The following is an 8,371-nucleotide window of genomic DNA, read 5'->3' on the forward strand; positions in this document are numbered from 1 at the left end:
TTCTCATAAATATACGTCCCATGCATAGAGACAAAAATTATTCATATGGATTGAACACCTGGTAACCGACATTAACAAGATGCGTATAAGAATATCCTCTATCATTCCGGGACATCCATCGGACATGATAAAACAACATCGAAGTACTAAAGCATCCGGTACTTTGGATGGGGTTTGTTAGGCCCAATAGATCTATCTTTAGGATTCGCGTCAATTAGTAGATCGGTTTACTAATTCTTAGGCTACCAAGCAAAAAGGGGCATATTCGGCTTCGATCATTCAACCATAGAATGTAGTTTCGATTACTTGTGTCTATTTCGTAAAATATTCATAAAAGCGCATGTATTCTCAGTCCCAAAAATATATATTGCAAAAGCATTTAAAAAGGGAGTAATGAAACTCACAATACGATATTTTGTAGTAAAAATATTCATATGACGATACCGAACCATGCAGGGTTGGCCTCAGATTCACGAACCTATATCATTTGCATATATATATTAATATGTATAATCGTAATCGAACAAATTTATATATTATATCTTAAATTATATATTATACTTATTTAGTTTGTGTATATATTCAAAATGTTTAATATATATATATATATATATATATATATATATATATATATATATATATATATATATATATATATATATATATATATATATATGATTAGTATTATAAAAAAATTCATTAGTTTGTTATATATAAGTATTTATATAAATAATATTATTATGTTTAACATATAGGTATATAAACTATTAATATAATTATAATATATGCATTAAGTATATTTTAAGTACCAAATATTTATCTGTAACAAAAATGATAGTTTTAATAATAATGATTTACTAATAATAATAACTTTCTTAATATCGATAATACTAATAATAATAACGATATTGTTAAAATTGGTATTAAGTTAATAATAATAGTAATACTAATAATTAAAAAAATGATATTAATACTAATATTAGTGAAAATAATAATAACTTGTATTATTTATAACAACAATAATAATAATCCTAATCATAATCATAATAATAATAGTAGTACTAAAATGATAAATTAATAATGATAATAACATTAATAATACTTATAGTAATAAAAATGATCATACTATTAATTAGATAAATGATAATAATATGTATACTTCTAATTCTTAGGAAATAATAACAATTATCATAATAATAACAATAATCAAATATCAAATAATAATAATGATAATAATAATAATAATAATAATTGAAATTACCTTAATAGCTTTCATAAAAAGAAATGCCACAAATGAGGCTCAAACCCGAGACCTATCGATCACCAACAAACACACAACACCACTCCTCCAGTTCTGTCTTTCCTGAATATATTTATAACCATATATATTTAACCCGATTTTAATAGTTTCATCTTCCTCTTCATTTCGGCCCATAGCAGCCCACCACTATTACAGTCCTTTTTAAACTTAAAAGGAGCCCAATAACATACTTAATTATATCCGATGGATTGTGGTGGTGGTAGGGTTTCGACAAAATAAAAAAAAAAAATACCGAGCATCAAATAAAAACAACGTCCGATTCATCGGTTCATCATCATCTAACATAATCATCATCATCATGATCATCCATAATCGTAATCATTATCATCTCCATAACATTATCATCATCTATTATCATTATTATCAACATATCATCGTCATCCCCGTGAATTATCATCATCGTCCTCATTAAAGCATCATCATCATCTCGTCTCACCATGAAATCATCCATGACACCATTTATAATCGTAATCCCATCATAACTTCATAATCATCATCAACGGGTTCATCATCATCAATATCGCTTAAATCTTCAACATAAAATCACTATTCATCATCATCTTCTCTCACTACCATCATCATCATCACACAACTGTGTCATCAACATCTTTATCGCCAATGTTGCAGGTTCTTAAGGTACGAGCAGTAGTGGTTCGGCGGTGTTAGTGTGTTGACCTTCGGACATACCCAGAAACCGAAACAGTAATAGTAACCACAAATGGGTGTTCAAGGATGTTGGTTGAGGTGATGTTTGGACTGAAAGCAGCAACTATGCAGCTGCAACAGTAAGGTTTCAAGTAGTTAACAACAACAACAATTAACATCTTGATGAGTGTTTGATTTTCTCGACAGGAACAGTAGTGGGTTTTGATAGAAAGTGTTTTGTCTTCGGTTTGAAACAGAAACGATCAACGTAGCAACCGTAATAGGGATGGGTTTAGATTATTTCGAATAGTGCACGTTTATAAGTGATTGTTTGTTGATGGTTGTGTTGGTCCTTAATATTCAAAGAAACAGAAGAACAAAAGTGGCAATCTTACTTCGAAAATTAGTTCAACCATGGTGGCGTTCGGGTTGACCTTCGTTGGTTGTTAACCGATGGTGTTTTCCGGTGTTTGGTTGACGAATAGAGGCATGGTTATGGTGGTGATTAGAATGGAGATTGTAGTGGGTTTGAAGTGGTAGTGATTGTGGTGGTTTATCATACCTGAACAGTGGCCGGAGGTGGTGTTTTCCCATGGCGGTTATGGGTTGTTCATGATGATGGTTAGAGAGTGTGTGTGTAAGGGAGGTGGGTTAGTGGTGTTGTTTCGACTAGGGGTGGATGGAAGTGATAATGGTTTTACATGAATCCATAAAACACACTTTTATATATATAAAAATATATCAAATTGATGTAGTGATATAAAGAAAGAAAAAAAAATGTACACAAACTCCTCTGACCTTCTTAACATTTGCAGGACTTAATGGGTAGACAAAATATATATTGTTTCCTTTGTTTAAGCTATATAATTCATAAAAAAAAAATGAGTTGTAGTTTTGGGAAGAAACTGTGTGGCAAGGAATGGTACGGCCAAAATGAAATAGGAAATTAGATTGGTGTTTATTTTTGATTTGATTAAAGAATAGGTAGGAGATAGATAGATGATTAGTGGATTGTGTATGTATACTATATGCAGTACATATAAAATTGAGATAGAGAAAGGAACAAAAAGTAAAAATAGTAAACTTGACAATATTCAATTCACATTTCACCGGTGACAATTTAATTGAAAATATCCCACCGACAGTTTTTACGGACTGTGTATTGTTCACTATTTGAAATCAGTGGCGGATAAAAGTCTTTAGAAAAATTCCATATTTTTAAATTAACTATATTTATTTATTTTGGTCATTAAGGTATAAAATTCGATCATTAACTATTAAATAAAAATTACATTAATTATTTACTCCCAATCCCAAGTAAAATATAAAAAGTTTTTAAAATTCATCAAATAGTTCCTAAATATATTTTTAATAAGCCTATAATTTATAAAACTCATTTTCGGTTAACCGTTTATTTTAAAATCACATAAGTTTCTTTTTAACTCGTTTACTATCAATCAAATGCCAATTGAGCATTTATTTTGTTCACTAAATAGCTTCGAAACCCTATTTATATATTCTATATACTTTATTTATATATTTATAGATATGTTTCAAATATTAATTATTATATATTATTTTATTTTACATTATTAATTCTAACAATTAAATGGTATATCAATATTTCCAAGTATTATATATACATATATATATATATATATATATATATATATATATATATATATATATATATATATATATATATATATATATATATATATATATATATATATATATATATATATATATATATATATATATATATATATATCAACACATATATTTACAATTAATTGTTCGTGAATCGTCGGAACTGGTCGAAAGTCAAATGAATATACGAAAATAGTTCAAAATTTTGAGACGCAACATAACGGACTTTGCTTATCGTGACAGAATCTTATAAAGATCAAGTTTAAATTTGGTCAGAAATCTCCGGGTCGTCACATGAGGCAATGAAACCCGAGAACATTTTCAATGAATCTATCAAGGGGTTAGATAAATAATTCATCACAAGAGAGGATGGAACTCGTTACTTTGCTAATAGAATTTGGGTACCTAAATTTGACGGATTAAGGGAATTTGTGCTAGATAAGGCACACAAATCAAGATATTCAATTCACCCTGGTTCCGACAAGTTGTACCAAGATCTTAAGGAACTGTATTGGCGGTCTAATCTGATGGCTGACATTGCTACTTATGTTGGTAAGTGCCTGACATGTGCTACAGTCAAGGCTGAACACCAAAGACTGTCAGGGCTGCTGACGCAATCGGAAATTCTCCAATAGAAGTGAGAATGTATTGCCATGGATTTCATCACTAAGATACCTAGAACTATGGGAGTTTATGACACCATCTGGGTTATTGTAGATCGTCTCACTAAATCTGCTCATTTCTTCCAATCAGAGAAACGGACAAGATGGAAAAGCTGTCACAGATTTATCTGAAACAAGTAATTTCTCGACACGGTGTAACTGTATCCATTTTATTTCCGACCGTAACAGCCGGTTTACTTCTAGATTTTGGCAGACATTGAAACAGGCAATAGGAACTCGTCTCGACATGAGTACAACATATCATCCATAGACAGATGGTCAGAGTGAACGGACCATCCAGACTTTAGAAGACATGCCGAAAGCATGTGTGATTGATTTTGGAAACGGATGGGATAAACATATACCACTGACAGAGTTCTCGTATAACAACTATCATACGAGTATAAAAGCTGCACCTTTTAAGGCATTGTACAGAAGGAAGTGTAGATCTCCCGTATGCTGGAGTGAACTGGAGGATAGTCAATTGACAGGTCCTGAAATCATACATGAAACCACAGAAAAAATCGTTCAGATTCAAGAGAGGTTAAAAACATCTCGAAGTCGTCAAAAGAGCTATGTCGACGTCAGAAGACGAACTCTATAATTTCATATTGGCGACAGAGTCATGCTAAAGGTATCACCTTGAAAGGGTGTGGTACGTTTAGAGAAGCGAGGTAAACGAAGTTCAAGATATGTTGGACCATATGAGATAACTGAAAGGGTTAGACCCGTAGCTTACCGACTAAAGCTACCGCAAGAGCTCAGCAAAATTCACGATACGTTTCATGTGTCAAACATGAGGAAATGCCTAGCTGACGAGAACTTAATAATTCCTTTGGAACAAATTCGCATTGATAGTAAACTTCATTTTGTTGAAGAACTAGTTGAGATCATGGACCGTGAGGTCAAGCGTTTAAAGTAGAGCAACATACCTATCGTAAAAGTTCGATGGAACGCCCGTAGAGGACCAGAGTTCACGTGAAAATGTAGACAGAAGTATCCTCAGTTGTTTCCCAAAGAAACGACTTCAGCGGACGTGTACTAAAATTTCAGGACGAAATTTTCATTAACGGGTAGGTAATGTAACAACCCTACTTTTTCTGTTACTTCTATTTAACTTTTCGTTAGTTAATCTTAACGGTGTTTACTTGAATTTTATGTGTTTAGCTTAATAAATACATACTTAATCCTTTGAGGGTCACTATAATTAATATGATTAAATATTAATTGATTAACTTATTTCGGATATTGAAATACGAATAAAATGATACAGGTTTGATAACCGCAAAAGTTTTTTTCGGATTAACGAAACACACGCAGTAAATATTAATAATTATTTAATAATTATTACCTTAGTAAAATATAATTAATTTATTAATTGTTTTGATAAATTAAACCTTGTGGATTTGTTTAAGCGTACGATTTACGTTCTGGAAATTCGGTTTCGGTTAACAGCAACTAGAAACAAGCCACACGTTACGAGCTAACAAGCAAAACGAGCCCGAGAATACTTCTCATGAGCCATTCGGCCGACCCCACCCCCACACCCTTTATTTTTGGCCTTTTTAATTAGTCCATGTGATATTTGGTGTGTATTAGGCCCTAGACTTAATTAAAATAAAATAAGCAAAATGCATCCTCATTTCGCTAACCTAATTTAGTCAACTTTTCTTCCTCCTCCTCCTCTACTTGATCGTGGATCATCATCTTCATCATCCCAACACCATCAATTACTAAAAATTAGCTTAAGCTTCTTTGATTAAAGTTGTTGTGTGCATCTTCCTCTACATATTGGTATAAGCAATTTGATTGTTTGGGGTATAAAACATGTAACCCTAATTCTTAAAGTTCATAATTTTGATGATGACATAGATTATTAGTGTGTACTGCTCAAGTCTATGTGTTTATGTTTGATTGTATTCGTTAGATTGCTCGATTGACAAGTTTATGATTAATCCCGAATTTGAATCTTGACCTAACAGAAACTTGGAGTTAGAATTTGTTAAATATTATTACATATTTGAAAATCCCTTGAAACACTATTAATTTTAGGCTCAAGAATCATGAATTTTCGTAATGTTATGCTCACGTTATGACTAGTTGAATTTTCGACTTGTTCATTGCATGAATCTGAAATCTGGACAAATTGTGTTATGATATGGAACATTTATGCATTACCATCAGATATATATTGAAAATTTACACAATTTAGACTAAGATATCACTTGAATTGGATTCTTAAAACTCATTTATGCTCAATTGATTATTAGTGACAACGTTTGTCGTTTGTAACTTTAAACAGACTTGTATGATTAAATTTTTTATTTCTGGATTATATTCTTTTGAAATTTGAAAATTATATAATTATTAATTGACTTTTCATGTAGATATTTCATGGTAATTATTCCTAGAGTTTGAGATATACGCATCCGAAAATGACCACCTGAATGGGATCGAATCTGTCTCGTGTGCATCTAAAATGACCTAACATGATATAGGAGTTGTTTTGAGAGTTAGCCTTCTGATATGTTATTATTTGGATGTTAGTAAGAAAATTACATTTTTATGTCAACATGTAAAATGTGACACCGCTGATTTTTTTTTTTTTTTTATAAATACGTGGCGGAAGCATTAACGTTAATTAAACCATTATAATAATATAAACATATCATAATTACATAACCAAAACAGTTGACAGCTAGCATTTAACTAATACATATGGTGTCACGTGACGTTTCAACAAAAGTTTAGTTTTATAGGAAAAGACACATCAGAGTTGGCTCCTGTCAAACATAACATCAGCATGCCCCGTCTTCTCCCCAAAAGCATCATCTCTACAAAAGCTAATAACCTGCAGGGAGGAGATGGAGGGGAATTAGCACGAAGCTAAGTGAGTACGACTAACCACAGGCAATAGTATACAGCACAGTTATACTAATCATGTCACAAAGAGCTAACACACAAACATCACCCAAGTGCCGTCTACAGAGACTCTGGCGGCTCGGCCAAACCATTAACCACCAGTTGATCGGGCTGGGGCTTACCAGAAGTTCCTCCACCACCGTATGTATATACATAATCCACACGCGACGGACACGTCATTCACATATATATACACCACGGCTATCTAGGCTACCACAGAGGAACCCAACCCGCAGGTTGATCTCTCCTACCGAGGCTACCACACAATAGGGACGCACCGGGCTCCAGCAGACAGGCATCAACTAACATGCAGTCATCACAATAAACTAACTAACTGTATCAATAAGTACAACTAACTAGCATGGCAGTCATAATATAACATGCTACTCTATACTATATTCCACAGTCAGTCCCACTCACCGATTACCAGCAAACGAGAAGGTGTTCAGCTATCTAATCACTGAACCTTCTCTTTCTCCTTTTCTCCTGAGAAATACATATACACGAGTTAGTTTATGTCCATAAACACCAAATAACACAAATATAGAAATTTTGTCAGAAAATCTGTCCGCTAAAATTTTTCTGTTTAACACTTCAGCGGTTTTGAAATTTACATCAAAATCTCAAAATACAAACGGACAGCATAACGGCTAGAAATCAACACTTAGTAAAAATTTCACTGTCTAAGACCATCGGTCGATCGTCAGAGACTATCGGCCGATCGTCACTACTCCATCGGCCGGTGGACTACACCATCGGTCGATCGTTAAATTTTCAACCGTTCGTCGAAGGACTTCCACCATCGGTCGATCGTCTAGTCCGTCGACCGATCGTCTCACTCCATCGGTCGATGGTCAGAGACCATCGGCCGAGGGTAGTTCATCTGCAGAAGCTGAAGCCAAAGTGACGGGTTTCACCCAAATTCATCCAATTCTTGCTCTAGAGCTCGATTTTTACCTCAAAACTGACCAAATCTAAGACACTATACATCAAGAAACATAAACCCACAAGATTTGGACTCAAACAACATCAAATTCAACTCTTTTGACCCAAATTACCCACTTTGTAAAAACTATCATAAAAACCCAATTTTCTTGAAGATTAAATCATGAAAACTTGTGATTCTTACCTTGATAGAATCAGTAGATCATAAGGAACACGAAAATGTAAA

This window comes from Rutidosis leptorrhynchoides, chromosome 11 (assembly GCF_046630445.1).
Source record: "Rutidosis leptorrhynchoides isolate AG116_Rl617_1_P2 chromosome 11, CSIRO_AGI_Rlap_v1, whole genome shotgun sequence".
NCBI classification, from domain to species: domain Eukaryota; kingdom Viridiplantae; phylum Streptophyta; class Magnoliopsida; order Asterales; family Asteraceae; genus Rutidosis; species Rutidosis leptorrhynchoides.